The 14,707-nt window shown below is 46.3% G+C and overlaps 1 long non-coding RNA gene across 1 annotated transcript; it reads right to left on the bottom strand.

The window, feature by feature from the left end:
* Nucleotides 1–273: 273 nt before the first annotated feature.
* On the bottom strand, nt 274–3,993 carry LOC130529288 (uncharacterized). The gene is made up of 3 exons (XR_008951540.1): nt 3,879–3,993; nt 989–1,144; nt 274–919 (listed from the first exon to the last, which is right to left on the bottom strand). It is a non-coding gene; the product is annotated as an uncharacterized LOC130529288 (long non-coding RNA).
* Between the last annotated feature and the right edge of the window lie 10,714 nt (nt 3,994–14,707).

Here is a 14,707-nt window from a genome sequence, read left to right as displayed (position 1 = left end):
GCCAAGACCTCAGCACAGCAAACGGCAGGCTTCAAAGAGCCTCGTGGAGCTAAATATTTTCTTTTCTGACATGCCACAGTCATCTAATTGGTTCTCAGAGCATTCCAAATCTTAGGGAGGGAAGGTAAAGAGTTTCAAGTGGACTCAAATGTGCAAATCTGGGAATTAACATAGGTCCTGACACGGAATAGCGGGAAGTTGTCACAGAGGATCATGAATATTCAAACGCCTGACCTAGTTTAGCGTGCTAGAGCAGGCCAGTGGGGTGCACAGTGGAAACCCATCTCAATTCAAATGTTCTACAGCGGTGTGTTAATATGAATCAGTGTGGGTGGGATTTCATTTTAATTACTCAATCAACTGTTGAGCTGCCTTCTCTCTTGCAAAGAGAAAATGAAGAGGTCTCTGCACATCTTTGTAACATGACTGTCGGAGAAAAGAAAGAGGAAACAAGATGTTTTGATTTCAAGGAGGACATGGAACCATCAGCTCGACCAGAGTGAGAAGTTCCTGCAAGACAAAGTGTGAACACCCTTCCTCTGAATCACGGGGCAACATACTGAAGTACACAAATGAAAAGTGTTTCATTCTTCCCAGACCATAAGTTAATAAAAAATCCACTCTGTTGGCACCAGACTGTCTGACACAAACTCAAATTGATTCATAATTGAGTTTGTATAGATTTTTATCCAGCTTTTGCTGGTTACATTAGGGCTTGACTAGTCTCATTTTGCAGTGGAGTGTACAGCAAATGCAACCCGTGCTTGGGGCTCCCTGTGCAGCGTGCATGCTCCAAAAAAAAAAAAGAAAACGCTCGCAAGGACGTTATTTCCTCCTACTCATCAGTGAGCAGGCACAGATGCAGGCTGGTTTCCCTCGTGTTTCAGAGCTAAATGAGCCTGATTACAAGACAAGATGGCTGCAGAAAGGGGACAGAGCAGTCAGATCTGACGATCCTGACACCAGTAGTACGTAGAGAATACCATACTTGCCTGTCTCAGTCGGTCACGAGAGCATTGTGATTGAATGGGAGGCGGCTCGTTCGTCACACGCTGCTGTCTATTGTGTCCTCAGTGGATCCCATCAAAGAGGTCTCAATCCAGCCCGGCCCGAGCTGTGGTCAATCTTCGACCAGACAACGTCCCTGTGCGATAAAGGAAAAAAGAAAAAAAAAAGAGAGGCTATAAGTTTTGGATTTATGACCGTTCTGCAACAGGCCTAACATCTCCTCAGGGAGTACATAAAGCAGCAAGGAAAGCAGAGTCCAAGCAGCACGCACACACACACACACACACCACACACACACACACACACACACACACACACACACACACACACAAACACATTTGTCTTTTATGGTTTGATGTACTGTATAGATGTACTATAATAGTGTTTGATTTTCCATTAGATACCTACGAAAGTGGAGACAAACCAACACTGGTACTTTCTTTGCCCGTATGTAAACTTTTCACATTCATCTGGGGGTGCATTCAAAGTCCATCCTCTGGACGATAACATCATATTAGAGCAGGAATGCACGGTTTTATCGTTGGATTTACAACTCGGAATGGGCCAAGTCGGTTCAGAGAACGGGGGCGTGAAAGGCAGGCCAGCTGCCATGGCTTACCCATCATTTGTATAATGTGTCTTTGAAGGATGGTGTGCATATTTAAGTAAGGGCATATGTGGTGCTCACTGACAGGGCTTCATTAAAAGACTGAAATATTCCTCTTTCATTTGGTGGAATCCCCAGTGTCATATTTATTGGTTGTCCCTGGCAATACAGTGGAACATTAATAAAGCACACCAGTGTCACCCTGCTTGCAGGATAATTAGGCAGCCTATCCCCAAGAAGATGGTATAGGCCACATAAATTCTATTAATAAGCTATCTATTGGTTTAAGATCTGGAGATCCAGGATCTAGTCATGAGAGGAGAACAACATTATAGCACCTCGGGTTCTGTGGGGAGAGGCATATTGTAGAATATCAGGGATTTTCAACTAAATTAGGGCAGAAACGGGCAAACATTTCTTTCCATTATGTCATTTTTACAACTCAGATATACTCTAATTATGACAAAACGGCCATTTTTTAATGTTATTTCACCTCTGGAGCAGCTGGTTGGGTTTGGTGCAGCCCGCCACGTCACTAAATCTGTTTGTTTACGTTATTTGCCCTTCCTCGTTGATTTAATGCAAAAGGAAGAAAGGTTTGCTGAAAGTAGGACCAGAACTGTTCATTTAAGCAGCAGAAGGAAAAGATCAATGCAGTGTTTTCATACTGCTTCAAAACATATAGCAAATTATAACATTTACATTTCACTGAGTGGTCAGACAAACACGGATAATCTCATTAAGAAATTCAGTTACAGCCTATCAGGAAATGGCGCATTAGTAATATTACTGGGCTTCTAACCACCTCCCATTATTGAACTGGGTATAATTTTACCAACAACTTTAAAAAGAAAACATGCAGAGGGGAAAAAAAATATGACGGTCAAGAGCAATAAAGTGAAACGAGAGCCATGAGGGCCGAGATTTCGTGTGTCATGTCAACAGTGGGGGGACGTTTATGTTTCATTGACAAACGCTGCCCTTTGGCTCAAGATGGGATAGTTCTGTTTAAAGAAGGAAGGGAAGAGAAGGATTGGGTGATGGTCCAGAGGGCAGGTCCAAGGCTGAGGCCCTGGGCCACGACTCTCTCCCACCGCTGTGGCCGTAATTACCTCTCAGAGAGAGAAGTGGAAAACCTGGGAGGCAGGACTGGGCAGACATGGTGGATGAATGTTTAATTCTTATTTTTCCTCCTCTCCAAAATTCTTCTCACCATTTTTCGCAAAGAAATACAATGATTTTGACCTGGTGCCTTTGAGAAAGTTTAAGACAAAACTTTTGTTTCGACTGGCCTCGGGAGCAAACAAACGCTCTCACCCTCATGTAAACAGGGGCCGGCCGCGGATTCTAAAACAAACCCTGCGCTCGACTTTCCCAGAAGCCTCAAAGGAGACTGCTGTCGTTCCCAGGAAAACTAACCAATCTTTCTTGACTGGCAGCAAAGATGGCGGCGTGGTTAAAACGGCGTGTACGTCGTTGGGTTGTGGCTTCCTGGCAACGTGCGGCTTCGGGACGTGACATAGCAACGAAAAAAACCCCAAAAAACCCAAAAACAAGCTGAAAAATGTTTCTCCATGTCCAACCAGCAGGTTTGCAGCCTCGTTCTGTGGACACCGGCTCACTTTTTCAAGTAATTTCCTTTACTGACTGCCCCTCCGTCCTCCTCCAGTGGAGCAGATGGTCGGAGGTATAAATGGAGCTGGAGGATGATGACCACATAACGGTTATCGCGCGTTACCCCAGATGAAACTGCTGTCGCTTGCTCTACCTTGGCCGTGTGGATGTGAGGTGATTAATAATGATTGAAGGCTCTGCTGTGCATAGTCATGTCCTCATCAGACCGTGAACGATGCGTCCGTGACACAGAGGTGTCACGTGGTTCTCAAACTCTCCGTGAAAGACAATAAACGCAGTTTTTTTGCAGAGTGAGGATTGAAAAAGATTGACTTTGCCGCCCTTTATGGGACTAAATCGCTTGTTTGATTTTTGAACTGTTGGGCCGAAATGTATTTAAATAAAAGACATTATTAAAAATGATTAAAACCACAATTTATTATTAAAACCAGTAATAAATGGCAGATTTTGAGCCAGTTTGAGGTCTGATGTTGCACCAAAACCACCATTAGCGGGTTTACAAATGAAATTGCAGTTGGATGTTAGCATGCTAGCTCGACTGAAATGAATTTAGCCCAGCTAGAACTGTTGAAAGTCTGTCTATTTCCTGCATCAGACCAACTCGACTGGAACGGGACCAAGGTCTCACCTGGCTAACGTACTAGCTTGCCATTGTGGATCAGGACGTCATAGCAGGAATAGCAAGAGCCCAACATTAACTGGCACCTCCGGTGACATGATTTCAACACTTAACGACCCTCCTGTGCACATGTGAGACAATCAAACGGGTACAACTGCAGCTGTGCACATAAACACACTGACTGATGTGAACCGGATCAATAATACAGATGTATTATTATTATTAAACACTTTCACCAAAACTAACTTTTAGTGTTCCATTTTTAAACTGACCAAACTCTGAGAGACGTCAGTTTCCAGATCTGAAGGCGACGCTTTGCTGTCGACACCTACACAGCTCTCACTAGACAGAGCAACGGCTCCAATAGGAGGGTCCATTAACATGTGAAGCCCTTCCCCGTACAAGCGCACAGGTTTCCCAGCCCCTTTTTAATGGCTCCAGGTGAAGGACATCTACATTCTGTTTCAATCAGAATGATGTACAGATACACGGACGATGCTTGTGAGGGTGGGAAATTAGGAACTCTTAAGTCCTCCGTGAAACTGGGGCCGGGCAGTTTAAAGCTGCTCGCTACAACGACAGAGCTCGGAGACAGCCGAGTCACGTCTGGCTGCCACACGGGTCACTATCAGTGGCTAAAAAGTGCCACTTAGACGCAGACCGAGCCCAGAAACTGATAACCGCCGAGAGGAACGTCTGGCTGTCTTCCTCTGTCACGTGGTGGAGCTGATGGGCTGATAAAGGATCGGCCAAGTGGTTTCTTCCCTTCCCGTGACTCTCTTGATTGGACAAAGTCTGAGACACAACTTCCGCAGCAGCTTCTCCAAAACCACTAATCCTGGAGGAACAGGACCTGGAGGATAACGGTGACAAGCTGTTAGTCCCCCGAACCATCCAGGTCGTATTTCAGCAGGACGAGGGTCACTTCTTGACCAAAAACAAACGATCCAATGAGGCATTGACGCCCCCCCAGTCCCCGTCCCGTGCTCTTTTACATTATCTCCACCTCCCAAGACTTAATTACTTCTCAGCTTCCTGTGAGAGATAAACATGACGTGACCTGTGATGACTCCAGCCGACGGTGACGGTCGCAGGCTGAGCTCCGCGCACATTCGCGGGATTTTCAGCACATGAATTGGAAATCCCTCTTAAACAATACCATCAGCTACGTAGCGCATTGTAGCATTAGTGCTTAGGTTAATGCTAGTGATACCATTAGCCACCAGTTTGCCACACCATGGAAATAATTAATAAATTAAATGTTTCTTTGATTTTAGTCACTTAATCTGCTATTAGCGAGTTACTGTTTTACATGTTTTTAACAAGTCAGTGTTCAATCATTCAGCGTTTGATAGCTGGTGTCCCAGTTGTCTCCACCAGATGCATTAAATTGGTAAATGATTGAGATAAAAACGCCTTTAATTAACCATGCAGGGAGGTAAGAACGCTAACCATCCACCCGCCATCTGCTCCGTCCCTCATCGAGCTCATCTGCGCTAGCCGACGTCCGTCACTAACAAGTTAGCGTCGGCGCCAATTAGAAGTGCTCTCTGTTCGCGCTGGTTGATGTTTAGTTTTTAGCAAACTGGTGCGCACGGAGTGAAGCGGAAGTGGTAAAATGAAGCAAACATCAGGCATCAACACGACGCCAAACGTAAACGTTTCGGATTTCAAACCTCTCGTTTTGCCGTCGGCGGGAAGCGCAAAGCAGAACCACATTCTAAAAGTAAATAAGGGCCCACTCTTAACTAAGATGTCATTAACAAATGTGCAGTGGCTGGCGAGCAAAAAAACCCCAAAAAAAGCAAACATTTGACAAGAACAAATAGCGTTCTTTCAAAAGACAGTTATGAAAATTCATCATCGCCCACTGATTTCACAGCAGAGCGCTCTCGGAAACTTAAAACCCAAACACATGATCCCCAAAAGGCCAATAAGAACAAAATGATTTTCTGAGCAACGGCTTGTTTAGGGCCACGCTAAGAGGGATGGATGGGGAGAAGGAACCACAGGGTTTTAACTTTTATTTTAATTGTCCAGTCAAGAGGAAGCCGCTGCACATCTGGACGTCCTGACAGACGGAACTTGGAAACCGGACGGGCGGCATTTACACGCTGCTCTCTGTGCCGTGATAACCGTGTCGTTAAATAAACAACATGAAGCAGCCATGGAATTAAATTTGAGGCTAACCTTATTTGCTGGATTATTGGCTGGCTTCGGCTTAATCGTCACACACTTTAGCATCTCCACACAATTTTCCCATCCTGCACCGATTTGTTAATTTGCACAGTTTATAAGTTGATTTACAGAGGAGGGCTTTGACGGTGGAACGCCGGTAATAACCTGGCCTGCCAGTCAACACAGAGGAGGTGAAAGCAATTTTACACTCGGTCCACAGAGACCACAATTCTAATTTGAACTGCTTCATGTCTCTTGTTTTTCTTCATTGTTTGAGCCCTTCAATGGAAAAAGAAAACACTGACGATTTTAAAGCAGAAGAGACAAACTGCATTTATTACCATATCATTCTGAAATTAGTTCAAGAGAGAGAAAAACGGTCTGTTTCTATATATAAATACATATTCATTAGCATATGTTCTTGTCTGGCTCACCTCTTTCTCATTATTGATCTTCATTAGGAATTAGAGAAGCACTTATTAAAGATTCATCCTAAAAAAGCTTTTGCTCCTTTGTTCCGTCATTTCTTTAAGCGCTGCTTCAGTAACCGCGTTTCAGCACGAAACCTCAGCGTTCCCCTTCAAATATAGCGATGATGAATGAAACCGTCAACAATGGCGTCAAAATGTCACGCTGATCGACACGGCTGGCGGCCAGACTGCAGGAATCGAACTACAGCTTCAAAAGTCAGTCAGGGGTGTTGGAAATTTAGCGCCAAAGATCCGATTCCTGTTGGCCGGAGTCTCTTCTCCCTCCCTCCTCTGAGTCCGGTCTTGCTGGAGTTTTTTCCTGTTATGGGCCGTCATACGTAAAGTTCCAAACAGGAAGTGAAACTCACCATTTTCTTCATCGCCCGTGATGGTGATGACTCAGCGTATCAAGGCCGCGGCATCGTGAAACCATGACATCAGCATTGGAGGGCAGAACCTACCGGTCTGACTCCAAAGGTTAGTGTTGTCATATCGGATGATGTCACGACGCGGACGCTCGCGGCGGCCCTTCAGAGCCCCTGACTCATGATATCTGAGGCGCTCGTCGCCTTGTAATCCGCAGCGCTCAGCCTCCTTCAGAAGTCGCTCGTAACGGAAACTTATGTGAGCACGGAAGCGCTAACTAAGCGTGCTCTTGGAGGAGGCCTGATCCGAGCTCCGGCTGACTCCGAGAGGAAATCTCCACTTAGTGAAATCCAATCTCATGCTCAGCTGCTGTTTGGGGGCTTCGCTGCAACTTTAAGGGTAAAATGTTCCGCACCTCTGATAGAACAGCCAGTGACCGAGACGATAAATGGGCAAAGGTCGATCCTCTGCGATGGCTTTTCATGATTTTTCAGTGTAATAACCTTAATTCACCTGTCAACCTACCCATCGGGGACGGTCTATCTCCAGGAAGTAAAGAATGAGACTGCAAAGAGTCGACTTTCTTCCCAGTCAGACTATTTCTGAAGAAATAGCCATGACTCCAAATGGCAGCGTTTGCCTCTAGATCGCCCTCTGCTACCTCCAACAGCAGCCGGCTTTTACGTCTGAAAGCATTTTCCTAAACCCTTTTCACGTGATCAGTGTATAATCTGTGCGGGATGAATTGGATTAAAGTTGCCTGTAATCCCGACACATCACAATGTGGCGGGATTACAGCATCGGGCCATTTGACACAGGAGGGGAAATGTGACCCCGCGCAGCATAATCCACATAATCAGAGGAGCTGATTAGGCTGATTCTCCTGTCAGGTGATGGAGGTGTATGACTCTAAATACACCGTGGACTTATGCTCCATCATATCTGGCTGATACGTTTCTATAGGCAGCAGTGAAACACACACACTCAAGAAACGTGTTATTTGTGTGTCACAACAGGAAACGCCTCAAATTTAACTTTAGCTGGTGGAGTTTCATGTATTTGTAGCAATGTAGATTAGCGTTAGCAGCGGTTGTGTTGCGTTGAAATTTTACGATCTCTCGTCCATTTCTTTATTCATTACCAGGGATACTTACGAGTAAACCGCTAAGACAATCTGTTATATTACAGACGAGCAGATGTAGTCTCAGTCCTAACTCTGAAACACCCCTAAGATGGAGGACAAACATTTCATCAGGAAAAATGACGAATACAGTTTCAGCAAAAAAAAATGTTCCCAAACAATTTTTTTCATTAAAACCGAAATTGCATCTTTTCCCCTCCAATCAAGCTAACGTTCCCCACTATTTGTCGTGTTGATTTATGCTGATTAACTGTTTGCTGCTAATTGTGCTACCAAGTAATTATAATATAAATATTTCATGTCTTTTCTTGCACAAAACATTTCGAATGTGACAAATTCGGCAGCACATGGACACAAAAGCAGACAGGTGGTACAAGAAGTCGATACCCGAGCGTTCGTATCAAACGTCCCTCGTAGGCGAGTGAAACAGAGGCTTTTAAAGAGAGCTTCGGCTTTTATCCACCTCTGATCAAAAGGCTCATCTGTTCATTTTTAGCAGCTCCCGTCGGGGGTCTGGGGGGACGACAAAGTCAAAAAAGGAAATGAATTCGTTTACATTTCGCTGACCTTCCCGGACCGCTGGAGGAGCCGTAAACGATTTCCTCTGCTCTGCAGGTCTTTACTGGTGTTCAAGGAAAATGACCAGAGTGTGTGTGATAAAAGCCAACATATTTACAGCCCCGAGAGTGGGGGACAAAGAGGAGGACGAGGGTGGGAGGGTGAATGGGTGTCGGGGGGGCTGTGGAGTGTGGCTGTAGAGCACAAATGTTTTACTTTAGTATAAGAGGTATGCAATGTTGAAGGATCTGAAAGTCCTTTTGGATAAAGGACAGTTCTACACACACACACACACACACTCACACGTAGAATATTTGCAAAGCTGCTCTTTGTTATTTCCTTACTCAGAATTACCTCTCAACACATCGACAGAAACATCGGCAGTCAAGCGGAACTGACGAATATTTGGACGGACTTTGAAACAATCACATTGGTGTTTTAATCAAATTCCGTCTATTTCAGGCTTTCCTCGTCAGCAGTTGTTGCCCGTTGGCCCCAACAGACCGTCCACCTGCCAAGCTAAATGCTCGCTGTCTTCCTCCCAGTTAAACCCGCTGAGCGCCGTGGCCATCTTAATTACGCGGAGTGCTCCGCACTTGCAGGGTATCGGTGAATTTAGGGCTTTTGTTTTTCTCCTGAAAGAGCCAAGAATAATGGACTTCAGACTCGTTCAGGCTACTTCTCCGAGCGGCGGAGAAAAAGGGAAAAGTGATGATGTGTGCGTGGTGGGGAACAAGCTGGAAACTGAATCACGCTGCGAGATTTCACATCCACTGCATCATATTCTAATAAAGCTCATTCTCCACCAGTAGGAGAGGTGGGGTGGGGGGCATTATGACTGTCCATTTGTCTTAGCCGGGCCACCACTGATAGGACGCACTCCCCTCCCCGAGTCTGAGGCACGTTAACTTCAAAGCGACGCCGGCGACGGCTGCAAGTCATTTGTCTCCGGTAACGTGGGTTCGCAGGAAGCCGGGACCTCCACTCTCCCGGACGATGCATCATCCCCAGCCTTTGCCCCCGTTTAATTACATCCACGCATGGGGCCTGGTACCATTTTCTGGAGATCTACAGATCTGTCACGTGAAACTTTCACTAAAGTCCGCGTTACCGTGTCACACACGCCGAAATATGTGAGGGGATATTATGGCGAGCGCTCGGTGGCTTATCCATTATTTTTGGCTGCAGCCGGGGAAGTCAATGAATCTGTCAAACTTTTCCTGGTAACAGCTAACGTACAACAGATTTCTATCTGTCACAGAGGTCTTCAAACAGCAGCGGTTTTCCTTTTTTTCCCCACAGTTAAACTTTAAAGTTTCACCTCTTCCCAACACACTCTGCGTTTATTCTCATCCGTTTTTATCTCCCTGAAGTGTTACTGGATGGGAAAGGTTGATTTATTGCACTGGCAGATTAAAATGATCGTATTTTGAGGAAAGGTATCGTATGCATCCGATTTACAGTCTGACGTAGTTCAGGTCCATCTGCTCCAAAGAGCTGATACGGTAGGACATGCATATTATAGCCCCGGATATAGTTTTATCTTATATCAGTCTACGAAGAGGGTTGGAAAACGCCACCTTTTAGAACCGCTCGTACCGTTTTGCTACAAAGTCGCGTGAGATCGTGCTAACATGAGATGTGGCAGACGCATCCAGATGCTGTTTGTTGATGAATTTCTGGAATTTTTGATGGCAGAATCCAAAAATGATGTAAAACCCCTGAATCTGAATCAGGGTCAGATCGGGAATTCTGTCGTGAGACCAGACAGACGACATAATCAGCCGTAGAATTCTGACATTAACGCAGGCACAGATGAGCCAATGGTCCACGTTGCAAAGTCATCGGAATTTTATGGAAAAAATTCCGTGTTTGGACCTGAGCGGCGGATCTACGCAGACTTGCGTGAGTAAAATCAAGTCTGACCTGAAAACAGTGGGCGTGCGATTGTGGGCTTTTCTGCTGATGCTCAGTGGAGGCTCCTCGGAACAGCCTGTGGATGCGTTCCAGCCCCGCGCCTGCTCACATCCACACTTTTATTTTTCAAGCATTTCACTGGTAACAAGATCCTCATGTCTCCAAACGAGAGGGCATTCTTCCGCACTCAGCTGGAGGAGTCGGGCGTCAGGTATTTTTTCTTTCTTCCCCCTCTGACGATGAATTGAATAAGAAAATCCCGGCGCTTCCCTCGGGAGGATGTTTCTCTGTGCTGCACAACTGCAACAAATCCAGGAAGAAAAGCGCCCCGACTCCATCCTGACTAATACCCTTCCCTGATCTCTGCTTAAGAGCGCGAGGTGGTTCCATGTTTTGAGCCATCCCCGTCAAACTCGGTGGCTCCTCGGGATGACAAATGCGTTGCTGGGGCGGGAGCTTGGCAATGCAGGCTCGGAGCTCTCAGCTTTTGTGACGCTCGCATGCTGGACATCCCCATTGAGACAGTAAAGAATAGGTGGCCACTAGGTATGGACACAATGAAACAGGACTCAGGCTTTGGAACAATTGCAGGAGCTGTCAGGGGGGTGACAGCAACTGTAATTAATGGTATTTTCTATTTTCACGGCAGAGAATGAGCATCTGACAGAAGCATTATTAATGAGCGGGGGGGCTAACGGCAGTTTATTAGCTGAAAGACAGATCTGAAAGATCCCTCGCAAACAAAGGGTTTAGACACATTGAAAAATGGAGACAATCTGGCCTAAAGATCCAAAGAGAGAACGTGCTCAATGCAACTAAAAATGTTTGCATTGTGATCATATTCCCAGCTTTTTTTGGTTTTTCCCTCCCCGTCCCTCCGAACCATCTGTTGGCCAAGCTGATAAGAAAAGAATTATTTTTTCAGTCCTCTTGAAAAGATCTCTAAAACAAAGCGGCACAAATCTGAAGGTTTTTCATATATTCGGTGGGCGTTTTTAAACGAGAAATCCGGCGCGGAGCTACATAATGAATATTTTATCCACTTAAACGAATAAACACGGCTGTGTGTTGTTCCAAAACTCATATTTCAGCAGATATCACAGAAACGTATGTTCAGACGTTTATTTGGCACCAACCACTCTCACAGAAATGACACAATTTCCCATAATTACTCTCAGTCATATTGTATGGATGTACGGGAATCAATGTTTCTGAATTAATCATTTTAAAAAAGAAGCCTCTTCCCGTTTCAACAGATCCTCCTCTGCCTCATTCAGCTCTCTGGGCTCAAAATGCAACTCCGGCGTGACTCCACAGGCACAGGCGGGTGAATAGATGCACAAGAAGATACCAGAGAAGAAATGATCCCTTCCTAACCAACCATCCCCCCCTCCCGAAACTATTTTCAGTTCACGCAATTGATTCCCTTCCAGCAAGTTCGACTGTATTATGTTTGTTTGAAAAGTTAAAAGAATTCCGCTAATTTCTCCCCAACCAGGCAATACTTAACCAGATTAGAGTGGCCACTTCAGGCTTTGTTGATGCATCCAAGTGAGGGAGGGCAGCCCAGCTGCAAAGGCTGATCAAAAGCGAGAGGGGGAGCGTGATATTAGCATCAAGAGCTCCAGCGAGTCACTCAGACAAAAACAGTGGAGGGGGAAAAAACATCATTATTAGACGCTTCCTTTACCCATGCTTGGAAGTGAATATGTCTGTTTGTCAAGCAGCTGTGTGCATCCATACACGGCATTGATTCCTACTTTAACCGGCATCATAAGGCGATTCCTCTTTTCCCTTTCACACCCAGTTATTGGTGGTATGCTAATGACATCCGCTGTGATTAGCGATTTTCTTCTAATCTTTATTCGACGGTGGCCTGAGCAATCACAGAGGTAGAGCTGCGAGATTTACGGCGTGGAGCTCCCATCTGCCCCGACTCGATTTTAATTTGAATAATAAGGAAAATTTGGAATTCAAAGCCCACTTTGATACGCTGCGGCGCACTCGCAGATCCGGGAAACACGCTCACAGGATCGCGGGGACGTCTTTGTTTCTGCGCATGGCTGACGTTGTTAAAGGGAGGAAGTTCTTGGATCGTCATGGAGATTCATTCCGATTCATTTTCCACCTCATTCATTCACTTAACCTGAAAATCAAGTTAAAACTTAAGAGCTTAACGAACGCGGTAAATATTCGCCTCCGTAATATAATGTTAGGTTCCAGTTTTAAAGGGGAAAAAAAGGCCCACTGGAATCAATTTAACTCACAGCTTAGAACATTTAGCAAGACATCATTACAAAGTCTCCAAAATCCCCCATGCCTGCTGGATTGAAGGGATCCCTCTCATTACTCTGGTCATTGAAACACTTGCGAGCCTCCTTGAGGTCTACCTGTTCTGCAGCCTTTGAACGAGGCGCCACAGGGCGCCGTGACTGGTGTGAGTGCACGTCGAAATGCACCAGGAAGTCCTCCCTAATTGGCAGCCACCTCATTTGGCTCCAAGAAGAGCGGACCATCGTCTGGAGAGGAGGTCCAGGTAAGTAACGGGCTAATCGCCGACACGGAAGTTCAAAATTAAGCCATAAAGCCGCACTAAAATAGCGTCAATTACAGCCCGCATCCATAATAAACCGCACGGCCCTGCAATGGTTCACCCCGGCTGGCGGGGAAGTGCATTATTTACTGCCGTAATGTGGCAGTAAAACCTTAGTTTAGACAGAAAGATCCAAGGACCTTCTAATTAAGAGCGCCATCTCAGGGACAGCATGGGGAGTGATTTAATGGCGAGTGTCCATGCATGTTTTTACCTGCAGCGCGCTTTATCTTAGCGGGCCTCGCAGCAGGACCCCACAGCGACCTGTCTCCCGCTTTGCCTGCTGAGATATGAAGCGAGACGCGCAGGAACGCGGAGTGAGCGGAGCCGGCGCGGTGACTTGAGCGAAACAAATGGGCGAGGCGAGCGCGCTGGGTCGTACAAACAACATCAGCGGCGGGAGGATCTCGGAGGAGGCAGAAGGCGTGGCGATGGTATTCGCGCCACCTGCGGGAGCGGAGAAGGGCCTCCCGCGTCTTCCTGTGATGGGATGGAGAGAAAGAAGCGTTCAGGTGAGGTGCGAGCTTCACGCTACCCTCGGCTCCAGCTGAACACAAAGGGCCGATCCTAAAAACCAGGAACGCACAGACATTAAAATAAATCAGCTGATGGATTTTTACCACAGCGAGGAATCCTCTTCAGGCTCCGGCGGGAACCTCGCGGCTCCAGCCGGAGTCGGCACCGTTAAGACACGTCTGAAACATCGAAAGGTTGATGCCCGACGTCAAATTGGAAGGATAACTTCTGAAAACCAGGCCTGAGGTCTCTCTCCCGGAGAGTTTCGGAGCGGTTTCTTTAACATACAAACGCAGATTGAATCTTGTTTGACATGGACGCAACAGTGAGCCAAGGCGACACAACCCTGCCGAGGGCTGAGAGCAGGAGGTGTTACACAAGGCTCGGGGCGGAATGTTGTGTTGGACCGGAGCAGCAGATTACCCTCACGGGGTACTTGTTTACACCAAAGGAAATGAAACTATTTCCATGTAACTGCCCCGTTCATCAGCCTCCTCTCCTCCAGCCTTTGATACACGTGCTTCCTGCTGTTACTGAGGGTTTGACCGCAGCGGATGGGATTCATCGGAATGTGGGAATAATAAAAATACAGCTTTGCAGCAGAGTTCTGTTTCCCATTAAGGCCTCATAATGCTTTTTCCTCCAGAGTTGTTGACAGTTCGGTGTCCTCCGTCTTAAATAAGGCAATTCTGTTTATTTATATACTCTGTTAATATTATTTATGAATAAGGAGGTCCTCGGCTTGTGCCCGTCTCCAGTTGCTCCAGTTTCCTCCCACAGATGAACACGTGCACATCAGGTTGTTGAGAGACTAACTTGCTCCTTGGTGTGTGTGTGTGTGTGTGTGTGTGTGTGTGTGTGTGTCTATGTGTGTGTGTCCTGTGATGGACTGGTGACCTGTCAGAGTGTATTCTTGCCTGTCACCCAGTGACTGCTGGGAGAGACAACCCCCTCATCACCCCCCCACAACCCTGTTTGGGTGAGTGGAAACCAGAGGTGTTCTTTTATTCATAACACTGCGCACCCTGAAATAATGGTGCCGCTCCGGCTTCACAGACTGACATTAAGCAGCAATCTAGCTTTTTAATGCCGGTTTAAT

The sequence above is a fragment of the Takifugu flavidus genome, chromosome 7 (genome assembly GCF_003711565.1).
Source record: "Takifugu flavidus isolate HTHZ2018 chromosome 7, ASM371156v2, whole genome shotgun sequence".
In the NCBI taxonomy this organism is placed as follows: Eukaryota; Metazoa; Chordata; class Actinopteri; order Tetraodontiformes; family Tetraodontidae; genus Takifugu; species Takifugu flavidus.
Note: the sequence above shows the minus strand (reverse complement) of the source record. Positions and strands in the feature narration are given on the sequence as shown.